This window comes from Neopsephotus bourkii, unplaced genomic scaffold (genome assembly GCF_033783945.1).
Source record: "Neopsephotus bourkii isolate Nb327-2 ecotype Australia unplaced genomic scaffold, CSIRO-AGI_Nbou_v1 NB_1245, whole genome shotgun sequence".
NCBI classification, from domain to species: Eukaryota; Metazoa; Chordata; class Aves; order Psittaciformes; family Psittacidae; genus Neopsephotus; species Neopsephotus bourkii.
The window spans coordinates 494,998-510,140 of record NW_026901730.1 but is presented as its reverse complement, the minus strand read 5'-3'; positions in this window follow the sequence as shown (position 1 = coordinate 510,140).

The following is a 15,143-nucleotide window of genomic DNA, read 5'->3' as shown; positions in this document are numbered from 1 at the left end:
CCCTTCAGCAGTTTCTGCAACTTGTAGCTGGGGACTCCATACAGCTGTCTTCCATCTCCAATGCTTCCAAAGCACTGGAGGGGCCCAGTGGACTAGATATTTGCTCATGCTGTCCCACACACCCTGCCACTCATGACTCTCCAGCCTTGGGGAAAACCTCTTGGTCCTCCCATATCGTCGTCTAACCCCAGACAAGACCCAAACCCTACTCAGCTTAAATTTTGGGATCAGACAAAGTGGTGGTGGGTAAAACACAGTCTGTATGTGTGCCAACATGCTGATCCCCATCACAGTCAGCAGGCAGGTCCCAAGGATACCCAAAGGCCATCCAAAGCCTTCAGAACTCTCAAACGATGCTGCTGTACTTGTCACTGGGGCTGGTGTAGCTGCTGTGCTTGGCGGCTCTTTCAGCACCAGCTTCTCTGAGCCCAGCTCTTCCTCCTCTGCCTTGCTGGGAAATGCTGAGGGGTCTCCTGCATCCTCCTGGGGCTCGGCGGGCGGCTTCCAGGGAATGCTCTCGGCCGTCGCAGGGCTGAGCTCGGCGGCGGGGCTCGGCTCCTCTGCAGGGCTCAGCTCCTCTGCGGGGCTCGGCTCCTTCTCCGCCTCCTCCTCGACCGCCCCGACCTCCTCCACCGGCAGCCATCCCCTTGCGGCCTCTGGTCCCACTCCTGCTTGGTCCCCGGGGCCGCTCTCCCAGGCCGCTTCAGCAGCCGCTGGCTCCCGGGGCCGTCCCCCCTCGGCTCCCCGCGGCCTCACGCAGACGGAGGTGAGGGCAAGGGCCAGTACGGTGAAGAGCAGCTGGACGGCCAGGTACCAGTCCATGGCCACGTCCATCCTGCCCTGCTGCTGGAGCCTGCCCATATTACAAGTCATTGCCATAAAGTGCAGTGAGACAGGAACCTTAGCCAAAGCCCCACACTTGATAAACACTAACACAGCAAATACCGGGTCTAAGTAAGGTACTATATTCTGAAACTGTGAGATCAAGAGGAACAACTCTGAGAGCCAATAAATCAGCATTGTGATGAGTGACTATTAATCCGGTCAGATCCGTCGTTATCTCAACCCCTCGTGCCCCACGCTGGGCGCCAAAAAGAACTGTCGAGGTTTAACCCCAACCAGACAGCTTGTTAAAACAAAGGAAATAACAACTTTTGTTGTTTTCATATGTCTCAGAAAACCTTTTGCTTGCAGAATTTATACCAACTCTTTGAGGAATGAAAGATAGAGTTTTCAGAGTGATTTGTCTGGTGCTACATTCTCAGTATTCAGTATTTTGGCATCTTCCTAATCCAAGCCGCCGTATTTGTTAATTCACTTTCTCACAGATACCACTACCTACATATCTGAGTATTTGTCCACAAAACTACTGACCAAGGAAAGCAGTAGGTCACCCATCCAAAATGTAAAACTACTGCAGAAAATGTGAGCTAACTCCAAGGTAAGCTGCCTTGGAAGCTGTACTCTCTTCCCTTCCTTACCAGTAGTCTCTTCTGGTTTTGCTGCTTCTTCCCATTTCCCTGGTCCTTCTTATCTTCCTGTTCTGGTCTAGATGTTTCTCCAGAAACGGACAACTTTTGAAGTTCAGACATCCATAAAGTAGATGAGTAGCAGTAGAAATGCACAGCATAAACAGGTAGGTTTACCTGTCAGCACCAGATTCCCATAGGGTTGAAGCTGGGAGTGCAGCCAGCCTGGTGGGATATCGTATTATTTTTATCCCTCTCAGTAGCACAGACAGGTTTGGCCTTGATGCAAGGAATGTGATGGGCTAATCTTCCCCAGGGCTGCCAAAGCCTACCTGCTTTCCCAGTGTGGTGCCTGGATCCTCCAGCCCAGAACATTTTCACACTGTGTCTTCTTGGCAGCTATTTCATTGGCCTGCGCTCTCTGCTGTTGCTTTATTATATTTACGCATTGCTTGCAATTATACACTGAACATAGTGACTGTCACTTAATATTTATTCATACAGTGTCCAGCAGAGTGACCCAATCAGGGAACAAATGAGGCATTGCTGTAACTCAAGTGAATAAGGGTAGAATAACTACTGAAAAGTGAAAAGTGGCATTCGTAGAAATATATAGCTACCTGTGCACTATGTAACCTCTGTATGCTGACAGTCTGTGTCAGTATATGGCTTCATCGCTTGCAGTACCTCCCTGCCTTCTCTTGCTCAGCAGCATCTGCTTCTATGTGACTGCACTCCACAGCTATACTGCAAGATTGTTGGTTGCTGATAACACCGATGTTTTTAGCTGTTGCTAAGTAATGTTTACTCTGACCAAGGACTTTGTGAGTCTCATGCTCTGCCAGGGAGGAGTGGAAGTCAGGAGGAAGCACAGACAGGACACCTGACCCTAACTAACCAAAGGGGTATTCCATACCACAGCACCTCATGCTCAGTATATACACTGGGGGCAGCTACCCGGAAGGGCTAGATCACTGCTTGGGTCAGGCTGGGTATTGGTTGGCAGGTGGTGAGCGGTTGTATTCTCTTCCCTTGTTATTTCCCTTATCATTATTATTATTGGTGGCAGCAGTAGTGGTTTTGTGTTATACCTAAGTTACTGGACTGTTCTTATCTCAGTCAGTGGGAGGTATATTCTTTCAATTCTTCTCCCCATCCCTCCAGGAGTGGATGGGGAGTGAGTGAGTGGCTGTGTCGTTCTGAGTTGCTGGCTAAGCTTAAACCATGACATTCCCTTATCATTATTATTATTGATGGTGGTAGTAGTAGTTTTGAATTTTACCTTAGTTACTGGACTGCTCTTATCTCACCATCCAGGCCAGCATCTGATAAGGAGTCATCATCACATTATGAAGAAGAAGAAGAGGTGACTTCTTGACCTTGGACCTCAACTGAGCTACAGAATATGCGAAAAGATTTTATACGTCAACCAGGGGAGCATATCATCACCTGGTTGCTCCAATGCTGGAACAATGGGGCTGATGGTCACGAACTAGAAGGTAGGGAAGCCAAGCAGCTGGGATCACTTGCTAGAGAAGGGGGAATTGACAAAAGCAACTGCAAGAGAGAAAAAGTCCCTCAGTCTTTGGAGATGGCTCTTGGCAGCTGTGAAAGAAAGGTTTCCATACAAGGACGATGTTATGAGTAGTTCAGCCAAGTGGATAAAGCTGCTAAGATTGAAGTGGCTCAGATGGACTTAGATTGGCATCATAAAGGTGAATTATTTTTGGCCCGGTGGGCCCATGACACTTCAGGCCATCAGGACAGAGATGCAACATATAGATGGACCCATGATCGAGGGGTGGACTTAACAATGGACACTATTGCCCAGGTTATTCATGAATGTGAAACGTGCTGCAATTAAACAAGCTAAACAGTTAAAGCCTCTTTGGTATGGAAGACGATGGCTGAAGCATAAATATGGGGAGGCCTGGCAGATCGATTATATCACGCTCCCACCAACCTTCCAAGGCAAGCGCCACGTGCTTACCATGGTGGAAGTGTTAGAAGAGGAACTGACACATAACCACCGGAATGGTTATATGAGGTGCTTTATTGCAGTGCTGGGAAACCAGGGGCACGCGCCCAAACCTGGCTTTGACCTCATCACATCGCGTTCGCAATTTATACACTAAAGGTTACATAACTAATACATATTCAATACAGATTGCATCATTAACTAATACATATGCATTAAGGATTGCCACATCAGTCTATTATGACATCAGCCTCTTCTGCGCTTGCGCAGCCCCCCTCTGGTGGTCGTCCTGATGAAGTAAGGAGTCTTCCTCGGATGAAGTAAGAAGTCTTCCTCAGCTTGTTCTTTTCACCTTTTTGTCCTCTGGACATATCCCAACCATTATGTGGACGCCAGCATTGTTCTATTTTCCCTTGACTACCTCTGGTAATTTCTAGGTTCTGCTTGGATAGAATTTCACAATATACCTCTCTAAATTCACCCATACACCCTTCACCATATATGGTTATATAAGCTCTTGCTACCAAGACTACCATTGTATCACTGGTTACAGGTTAACCACGATACCGGACTGCAGACGGAACTGCAAAATTATAGCTCTTTCTAATCTACAAAATCACACTATTGATTCATAAACCTCTCAAACATAATCATTCCTACCATTTTATATGATTATTTATCTTAAAAACTTCACTCTTTTCTAACAGAAGCAACCACTGGATGGCTGGAAACATATGCTGTGCCTCACGCCACTGCCCGGAACACTATTCTGGGCCTTGAGAAACAGATTTTGTGGCAACACAGCACCCCAGTGAGAGCTGAGTCAGACAATGGGACTCATTTCCGGAATAACCTTATAGACATTTGGGCCAAAGAGCATAGCATTGAGTGGGTATATCACATCCCCTACTGTGCAAGAGCCTCTGGAAAATTGAACAGTACAATGGGCTGTTAAAAACTACACTGAGAGCAATGGGTGGTGGAACTTTCAAGCATTGGGATACACACTTACCAAAGGCCACCTGGTTGGCCAACACCAGAGGATCTGCCAACAGGGCTGGTCCAGCCCAGTCGGAACACTTACATATTGTAGAGGGGGACAAATTTCCTGTGGTGTCCATAAAGAATTTGCTGGGGAAGACAGACAGGGTTATTCCTGCTTCAGGTAAAGGCAAACCCACTCGTGGGATTGCTTTTGCTCAGGGACCTGCATATACTTGGTGGGTAATGCGGGAAGATGGAGAAGTCCGATGTATACCGCAAGAGGATTTGATTTTAGGGGAAAACAGCCAATGAACTCAATTTTATGCTGTTGCCTGCTATGCAATACTTTTATAGCCCATCAACTAGATGTCCTCAGGTCACCAGCGACTGGCACTACTTCCCTCCTACCATCATCCCAACAGAGAATGAACGTTGATAGAACCAGACGAGTTCTGTGGCAAAGGAACGATCAACATCAGCAGGCAACAATCCAACACTGAACACAGCCTCTCCTGCCCTGTGGAAGCATGGTTAGCAGACAAGGGTCACGTTCCCATGGCTGAACTTGGCCAGGGACCAGTTTTGTAAAAGTCAATAAGAAACCCAGCTCGGTAAAATGCCAGCTGTGCAAAAGAATAAGCTGACCTTCTAGTTAACGAGTATCTTGAAAGGAGGAACAAGGATGTTAGAAAAAGGGATGTAACCACAGGAGTTTCTCAAGAATGCGTGTGTGTAGCAATCTAGCTCTATATATACCCTAGGCTTAAGCAGAATAAACGGATCACTTTTATCAATCATATTGGTTGTGCTGTGTTCCCTCTGCATCGCGACGACTTGGAGTCTCCGACAAATTGGTGCCCGAACATGGGACTTAGACCCAGGTGAGGCAAAGAAACCCAGATACTCGTAGAGGCTGGGGTCGATGCAAGCGGAGCGGGGAAACACAGGAAGAGCAGCATCCGGAGGGTCAAAGGCACCAATCTTGCTGGACAAGAGTACCAAGTCGCCTCGAGGACCTGGAGGAGAGGAGCTGGTTCACCGGTAGAGGAGCCTCTGCCTTCGCCGCCCGCTAATTTGGCTGTCTGTGGGGTAAGCAGCATTGGCACCAAAGCTGTGTAACTCGTGAAGAATATAAAAAGCTAGCTGTGTAATTCATGAAGAATATAAAAAGCGCTGCAAGACTATAAAGAGCTCTGTAAAACTGTGTAAATATAAAATGCGCTGCAAGAATATAATGAGCTCTGTAAAACTGTGTAAAGCTGTGTAAAGCTGTGTAACTTGCAAAGAATAGCAAGCTGTGTAAGAATATAAGAAGCTGTGTAATTTGTGAGGAATATAAAAATGGATGTGGAAAGACAGGCAGTCTATGATTTATTTAAATGCTTCTTAGAGAAGCTAGGTATAGGGAAAGAAATAGACTTAGGGAAAGAGTTTACCACCCTTCTCGACTATGCACCGCAGAAGCCTCCTCAGCATAAGGGGGAAGATAAAGTGAAACGGCGCTCGAGTCAGAAAGTACAAGTAGAAAGTGCAAACGCGGTCACCTTTGACCCAGAGAAAGAAGACCCCAAATCGGAATTGGAACCAGATCCAGAGTCTCCAGCAGAACCGGACTTGTACCCTTGCCTTCCGGATCCCCACTCAGACTCAGACAATTCAGAGAGTTCGGCTCATCAGCAGATGCGAACCAGCCTCAGTGATGGTCAACTGCGACAGCTGCTGAAGAAATTAAAGTATTGGAGACAAAAGAAACCTTCGAACCCTCTGCCCCACTCTCCTACAATCCAGTAGTAAAGAAAGGGGAGTGGGAGGAGGGTGTTGGGCACGGGGTAGGGGATTACAGTAATAACCCTGCTAAAGGTTGGTGAGAGATGATAAAAAATGCAGTTGTTATGGGGGAATTTTTGGCTATGGGTCCCTCGGCATTCCCGGTGTTTAATACTCCACAGGGGGGAAAGGAGTGGGAGGCATTGGATTTAAAGGTAGTAAAGGCGGCGCGTCAACCAGTAACATCCTATGGGTTAAAATCATCGTATACTTGGGCAATTACTGCACATATTTTTTCTGCATATATCTTAGCACCATATGATATCTGTATGATAGCTCAATTGTTCCTTACTCCCCACCTTCAGATATGATTTAAAGTGAGCACAGCAGAGGAAAAGGCTGGATACAAGGCTGCTGCCTTTGCTGCTGCTGTTAAACCCCTTCTACAATAAGGTTAGGGTGATCATGGGGGTACTAAAGATATGAGATGTTATAATTGTGGACGGACGGTACATTTTAAAAAGAAACAGTGTACTGTAAAGAAAATTAGTTCAGCAGCCCGCAGCCCCCCCCCCAGTAGTGTTACTGGTTTTGCAAATAAATGTATTAGATGTGTCAAATCACTGCCCCAGGACACCCCCCTTTTCAGTGACTGAATGAATTAAAATTTGATCTTAGGACATCCGTTTTATGGATGTTTTCAGTCCTTCTTAAGGTGAAGGGAGCAACCTTTTTTACGTTAAAGTAAAAGTTCTGCATCAAGACCTGCAGTGGATAGGTCTGTGACGGACTGTGGACTTATGACCCCATATACAACTCATGTAATACATTCTCTCTGTGATACTCATGTACTAGAAGCTGGTAAAAATAAGTATGTCCAGGTTTCTATCGACCTTTGGAGACCTTTGTAAATACTGATGGCTACTTCTTCCAACATGGGCTGGCCAACTGTGTCGGAATGAGTGTGCATTTTGGTCAGTATAAAAGCCCAAGCCTCATGAGATGTGGGGGAGGCAGAGCCTTTGCAGGGACGCCTGCTAAAGTTGAGCCTGCCACCTCGCACTGATGATGCTTCTCGGAGCTGGTTTTCCTGTTAGACTACACAGGGTCCTTGTGCCACGTTCTGTATGTGGGACTGTGTAGTGGAAGTAATGAATGTTGGGATTTTGTGCTTCAAATATTGTAGTTGTGTGGACTGTGCTTGTGGGATCCCACATGTATGTGTGTGTGTGTGTGTGTTGAGGGCAGACAGTGTTCTGTGTATTTTTTGTTGTTGGGTTCATGTAAAAGTTTCTAATAGATAGTAGTTTAACATTTCACACAAGAAAGGGTTAATGCAAAAGTGAGGTTGCTGGCAGATATTTACGGTTGCTGCTGAAGCAGGCAGGCGTTTGTAGCTGTGCAAAGCAGGGTGAGCAATTTAAAAAAAAAAAAAAAAAAAAAAAAAAAGAGGTTATTTGATAAGAGTTTAGTCCCCATGTTCAAAAGAAGCTGCCCTCCAACTCGGAGGGACCAGGATGGACACCAGAAATATTCTAATACAATGGTAGTGTTATAAAGCAGGTAATGGAACAAATTAAGAGGGTGAGAGAATTCCACTGGTAAGAAATTTCTTTGGCTAGTCCCTTGCTGGCATCAGCATCTTCAACATGCTGCTGCACCCTGTAATAGTTACTCTGCTAATGTAAATCTGTGTGTGTGCCTTGCCATGATAACAACTTGTTACTGGATGAAGCAGGTGAAACTGCATTGACAACAAGGTGCAAGGACTGAGGCTGACCAAATGCCTGCTACCACAATCAAGGGCAAGACTGGGTTGGCCTCTGTGTTTGCCACCAAGAAGAACCTTTAGCTCCACTGCTGGCTGCAACCCAGCAAGCGTGGAGCAGTGGGGACACATGCCATGCCAGACCTTGATGTGAAGGATGGCCTCCCCTGTTAGCAGAGAGACATACGTGTTGCATGAATCTCTCAGACCATAGTAGCTCTATACACAAGGAGCTGCGACAACTCAAAGAGAATTTACACAAGTTAAAGGAAGGTGATTCTTGGGACCTCACCTCCTGGTTAAGATCAGTGGGACTAGGATCCTGGCTAAGCAGTATTTTAAGCCATTTTTTGCCTGTATGTATCTTGCTTTTGTTTATCTTGATTTGTTTGCCTTGCATTATCCAACGTATTCAGCAAAGCCTTATGAAAATTGTAACAAATATGCTTGAAAAAGAAAAAGGGGGAATTGTGGAAGCATGGTTAGCAGACAAGGGTCACGTTCCCATGGCTGAACTTGGCCGGGGACCAGTTTTGCGAAAGTCAGTAAGAAACCCAGCTCGGTAAAACACCAGCTGTGCAAAAGGATAAGCTGACCTTGTAGTTAACGAGTATGTTGAAGGGAGGAACAAGGATGTTAGAAAAAGGGATGTAAACACAGGAGTTTCCCAAGAATGTGTGTGTGTAGCAATCTAGCTCTATATATACCCTAGGCTTAAGCAGAATAAATGAATCACTGTTATCAATCATATTGGTTGTGCTGTGTTCCCTCCGCATGACGATAACATGGAGTCTCCGACACTGCCCCAGAAGACTGTTACAAGTGACAAGTAACGGGTAACGAGTGGTGTCCCTCAGGGATCTGTGTTGGGACTGGTCTTGTTTAACATCTTCGTCACTGATATGGACAGTGGGATTGAGTGTGCCCTCAGCAAATTTGCCGATGACACCAAGCTGTGTGGTTCAGTTGATACGCTGGAGGGAAGGAATGACATCCAGAGGGATCTTGACACGCTTGTGAGGTGGGCTGATGCCAACCTCATGAAGTTTAACCATGACAACTGCATGGTCCTACACATGGGTCAGAGCAATTCCAAGCACAGCTACAGATTGGGCAAACAAGAGATTCAGAACAGCCCTGCGGAGAAGGACTTGGGGGTGCTGGTCGATGAGAAAATGAACATGAGCCGGCAGTGTGCGCTTGCAGCCCAGAAAGCCAACCGTATCCTGGGCTGCATTAAAAGGAGCGTGACCAGCAGGTCGAAGGAGGTGACCCTGCCCCTTTCCTCTTGTGACCTCAGCTGGAGTATTATGTGCAGTTCTGGTGTCCTCAACATAAAAAGGACATGGAACTGTTGGAACAAGTCCAGAGGAGGACCATGAAAATGATCAGGGGACTGGAGCACCTCCCATATGAAGATAGGCTGCGAAAGTTGGGGCTGTTCAGCCTGGAGAAGAGAAGGCTGCGTGGAGACCTCATAGCAGCCTTCCAGTATCTGAAGGGATGCTTAGGAGGGGCTCTTCATTAGGGACTGTAATGACAGGACAAGGGGTAACTGGTTAAAACTTAAAAGAGGGGAAGTTTAGATTGGATATAAGGAGGAAATTCTTTCCTGTTAGGGTGGTGAGGCACTGGAATAGGTTGCCCAGGGAAGTTATGAATACTTCATCCATGGCAGTGTTCAAGACCATTGGTTGGACGAAGCCTTGGATGATATGGTTTAGTGTGAGGTGTCCCTGCCCATGGCAGGGGGGCTGGAACTTGATGATCTTAAGGTCCTTTCTAACCCTAACTATTCTATGATTCTATGATTCTATTCTATGATACAAAAGATGGAACCTGACATCCTGGACCAAATGGACTCAGCAGCTTTATAGGGATTGGTCCATGCACTGAGGAATGATCTCTTTCTCCCTGTCTGTGTATGTGGATGTATATATAAAGAGTGATGGTATATTGAAAATGTGGGATCTGAGCATGACATGAATGGTATGGAATAAGGGGAGGACACTGTCCTGGGTTCAGCAGCAGTCATTTTTTCTCCTCTTTAGCAGCTGGTACAGAGCTGTGCTTTTGACTTTCAGCCTGGGAACAGAGCTGATAACAGCGATGTTTTTAGTTACTGCTCAAATTTTTAGTCTGACCAAGGACTTTGTGAGTCTCATGCTCTGCCAGGGAGGAGGGGAACTCAGGAGGAAGGATAGACAGGATACCTGACCCAAACTAAAGAAAAGGGGTATTCCATACCACATCACGTCATGCTCAGGATGTAACTGGGAGTTACCCAGAATGGCTGGCTCACTGCTCAGTCGGGCTGGTTTTCAACTGGTGGTATTGTACTCTCTTCCCTTGTTACTTCCCTTACTATTATCGGTAGTAGTAGCAGTGGTTTGGGTTATACCTTAGTTACTGGGCTGTTCTTATCTTAACCAGCGGGAGTTACATTCTTTCTATTCTCCTCCCTGTCCCTCCCTGAGTGGGCGGAGGAGGGGAAGAAAGGGCAGTGGGGGGAGTGGACTGCGTGGCTAACTTGACGACAGGGTTTAAACCACGAAACTGCGCAAATTACATTCTTTCAATTCTCCTCACCATCCCTGCAGGATCAGGTGGGGGAACAGGGAAGAAGGGAGAGAGTGAGTGAGTGGCAGCATGGTTCTGAGTTACTAGCTGGGCTTAAACCACAACACTGGGAGATATTATAATTTTGCCACAAATGCAATGCAGTTTATAGGAGAGGAAAACATTATGGCCTGACTTTTTGCACAGCGGAATCACAGTAGCATTCGTACAAGCTTGACAGACTTAAGGCAACAAGTTGTTCCAATAGCTCAAGCAAAATATGCTAATTTCTAGACTGAATTCCTCCTATTTAGGTTCCAAACATTGTGTGCTGCTATATATGGCTTCTTGATCCATCAGAAAATTAGCTATTATCAATCTTACCCAATGTAATAAAGTGTACATGTTAATCAGCCTCTCAGACTTCCCACTGACTTGTGCTTCTTTGTGATTCTAATCTTGAAACCCAAATTGCAGACTGTGTAGGAGCAAAATATTCCATCCTTCTTGTGCACCCTGGTACTGACATATGTAACAAATGGCTGGTATAGTTATATAGCTAAGCATTCTGAAAATCAAGATACTTCACTGAACTAGCTGGATCTTTCATGTTGCAGATCTGTGGGTTCTTTAAGCATAGCTTAGGAACAGCTTGCTGTTGCCTACAGAATAGCCTGTTTTCTTACCATTAGTCCACATGATCATTTTAAAAATATGCCTTGTTACTCAAATATTTTTGGATGCAGACTACTAGAAGCTACTAATTTGGTGAGGAACAGAAGAATCTTATTGCACAAAGTATGAAACTATATCACAGTGAGACTTAAGCACCTTATTCGAAATAAGGAAATTTGTGCTACAGTGGTGAAACAGATTTAGATGCCTACAGGTCACCAGTGACTGGCCCTTACCTTAGAATCATAGAATCATAGAATAGTTAGGGTTGGAAAGGACCTTAAGATCATCAAGTTCCAACCCCCCTGCCATGGGCAGGGACACCTCGCTCTAAACCATATTACCCAAGGCCTCGTCCAACCTGGCCTTGAACACTACCAGGGATGGAGCATTCACAACTTCCCTGGGCAACCTATTCCAGTGCCTCACCACCCTAACAGGAAAGAATTTCCTCCTTATATCCAATCTAAACTTCCCCTCTTTAAGTTTTAACCAGTTACCCCTTGTCCTGTCATTACAGTCCGTAATGAAGAGCCCCTCCTAAGCATCCCTATAGGCCCCCTTCAGATACTGGAAGGCTGCTATGAGGTCTCCACGCAGCCTTCTCTTCTCCAGGCTGAACAGCCCCAACTTTCTCAGCCGATCTTCATATGGGAGGTTTTCCAGTCCCCTGATCATTCTTATGGCCCTCCTCTGGACTTGTTCCAAAAGTTCCATGTCCTTTTTATGTTGAGGACACCAGAACTGCACACAATACTCCAGCTGAGGTCTCACGAGAGCAGAATAGAGGGGCAGGATCACCTCCTTCGACCTGCTGGTCACGCTCCTTTTGATGCAGCCCAGGATACGGTTGGCTTTCTGGGCTGCAAGCACACACTGCTGGCTCATGTTCATTTTCTCATTGACCAGCACCCCCAAGTCCTTCTCCGCAGGGCTGCTCTGAATCTCTTCTCTGCCCAGCCTGTAGCTGTGCCTGGGATTGCTCCGACCCAGGTGTAGGACCTTGCACTTGGCATGGTTAAACTTCATGAGGTTGGCATCAGCCAACCAGATGATGACATCGTTTCTGAATTATGATGGAATAAGACCAGGGATCTGTGTAAAAGCTTTAATTCAGTAGGCTGGCTGTCAAAAATGCAGTGTCACAAAGTGCTATTTTCAGAACTTTGGCTGTGGCAGTTTTGATGTATGAATTCTTTATTTTGTCTTTGCAGGCAGTAGCTGAATAAATCCACTGCAAGAGCATGTTCACAGAATGCTGGCAGAGATCTTAGGAGGGAGCCATTATGCAAGAATATCTGTTCTCACACCATACTACTATGAAATAGGTGAGAAGTCAGTTCTCTGGGGATTGTTGTGGAGAACTCTGGTACCATTTTTATTACCAAAATTAGAAAGCCCCTGGGCATGTGGCCACAAGATACTGCAAATAAGAAATTGCTGTATAAAATACAGTTTCTAAAATGTTCTGCATAATATAAGTAATGTTGGGTATCTCTAATTATGGTTATCACTTTTGTTTTTCTTGAACTAAACACTGTACAAATCAAATTCTTTCACTTTTTTTTTTGTCAGTAACAGGTTTGTTGTGCTTTCTTGCAGATTTTGAGTGCATTCTGGATGAAAATAAAACACCTCTTTCCTATATGGCTCAGACTATATCTTTGGGTGACTTCCCCCTGACCATCATTCCAACATTGAACCCATCAGTCTGGGTGAAGTCCCTCATGCGCTGCTGTGTCTGAGCATGTGAAGTTACTGTATCACAGAAAAAGTGCCAAGAACTACAATGGGTGGTGGGACTTTCAGACATTGGGATACACATTTACCAAAAGCCACCTGGTTGGTCAACACCAAAGGATCTGCCAACCGGGCTGGCCTAGCCCAGTCAGAACTTTCACATACTGTAGAGGGCGATAAGAGTTCTTGTGGTGCACATAAAGAATTTGTGGGGAAATACAGCCTGGGTTATTCCTGCTTCAGGTAAAGGCAAACTTACTTGTGGGGTTGTTTAAAGTCTTAAATTTTCTATTTTTTTTTTTTTTTAAATCTGTTATCAGCAACTAGCTTTTTTGGAACAAGCTGCCCAGAGAACTTATGGCTACTGCATCCCTGGGATTGTTCAAGGCAGGGTTGGAACTAGATGATCTCAAAGTCCCCTCCAACCCAAACCATTCTATGATACTGGAGCATTTTTCAGAAATCAAGAGTTAACAAATTTGGATAACATATCCCCTTATGCATTCCACTTTTTAATAAAGCATTATTTTCCTAGTCCTAGTCATTCTAGTGGAAACAGGTACCTCTCACAAGCAGTGAACATAGCACCAAAATTTTGCACTTCCTCCTATTACACAAACTCCTCTACATGTGGAAAAGAAAGAGTCATGAAAGCCCATCTTATGAAACCAAAATAAAGATCACATTTGTAGCATGGTCAGAGAACACGCATGCAAGCTACAGTATGAGAAACTAGCAGTGTATGTCAGGGCTAAGAAACTCCATGGAATTTGTTTCAGACCATGATCCTGCTTAGACATCTGGAGGTGATTTGGCTTTTTTTCACCCCTTCTGCAGAAAGATTTGTGCCATTCCTGGTGGAACCCAAACCCAAGCTTGGCTCTCTGAAAGAAAACAAAGAGGATAAAGGAAACTATCTTCCCTCAGGCAGATTACCTTGTTTTCACACACTCAAACCTGGCCCAATTCTCGTAAACTATATGAAGTACAGCATACCTTCTCTACACAAAAAGACTGCTTATTTACAAGGAATGGGGTAGTAGCAGGGCTCCCCAGGGCAGTGGGAAGCTAATATTCAAACATTCGAGCTCTTTGCAGTACCAGATTCTCTCCCCATAATCCTAGCTAGTGTGTCAATGCACCAAATATAGGATCAGAGTTTAGCACTGTAATTCTCTTTTTAGAGTCATAGAATCATAGAATCATAGAATAGTTAGGGTTGGAAAGGACCTTAAGATCAGAGAGTTCCAACCCCCCTGCCATGGGCAGGGACACCTCGCTCTAAACCATATTACCCAAGGCCTCGTCCAACCTGGCCTTGAACACTGCTAGGGATGCATCATTCACAACCTCCCTGGACAACCTATTCCAGTGCCTCACCACCCTAACAGGAAAGAATTTCTTCCTTATATCCAATCTAAACTTCCCCTGTTTAAGTTTTAACCCATTACCCCTTGTCCTACCACTACAGTCCCTAATGAAGAGTCCCTCCCCAGCTTCCCTATATGCCCCCTTCAGATACTGGAAGGCTGCTATGAGGTCTCCACACAGCCTTCTCCAGGCTGAACAGTCCCAACTTTCTCAGCCTGTCTTCATATGGGAGGTGCTCCAGTCCCCTGATCATTCTCGTGCCCCTCCTCTGGACTTGTTCCAACAGATCCATGTCCTTTTTATGTTGAGGACACCAGAACTGTACACAATACTCCAAGTGAGGTCTCACGAGAGCAGAATAGAGGGGCAGGATCACCTCCTTTGACCTGAGGTTACGCTCCTTTTGATGCAGCCCAGGATACGGTTGGCTTTCTGGGCTGCAAGCGCACACTGCCAGCTCATGTTCATTTTCTCATCGACCAGCACCCGCAAGTCCTTCTCCGCAGGGCTGCTCTGAATCTCTTCTCTGCCCAGCCTGTCAGTTGATAAGCGGATAAACTACACAACTCGTTAAAGTTGTAAAGTAGGTATGCTTTTATTCAGCGCTGAAGCGCATGGGGGATCGTTCCTCCAAAGGCATGTGCACCTTTTCTTTGCCAGTTTGTTTGTATTACGTCTAATGATTACATAAACATGAGATTATTTCACGCTTAATACATATGCAAAACCTATTCCCATCTAGTATTATAATTATGGAAATTTCTGGCATTTGTTCCATTGATGCACTTGCACAGTGCCTCCTGGTGGTGGTCGTTAGGGGGTCGTGAGGATG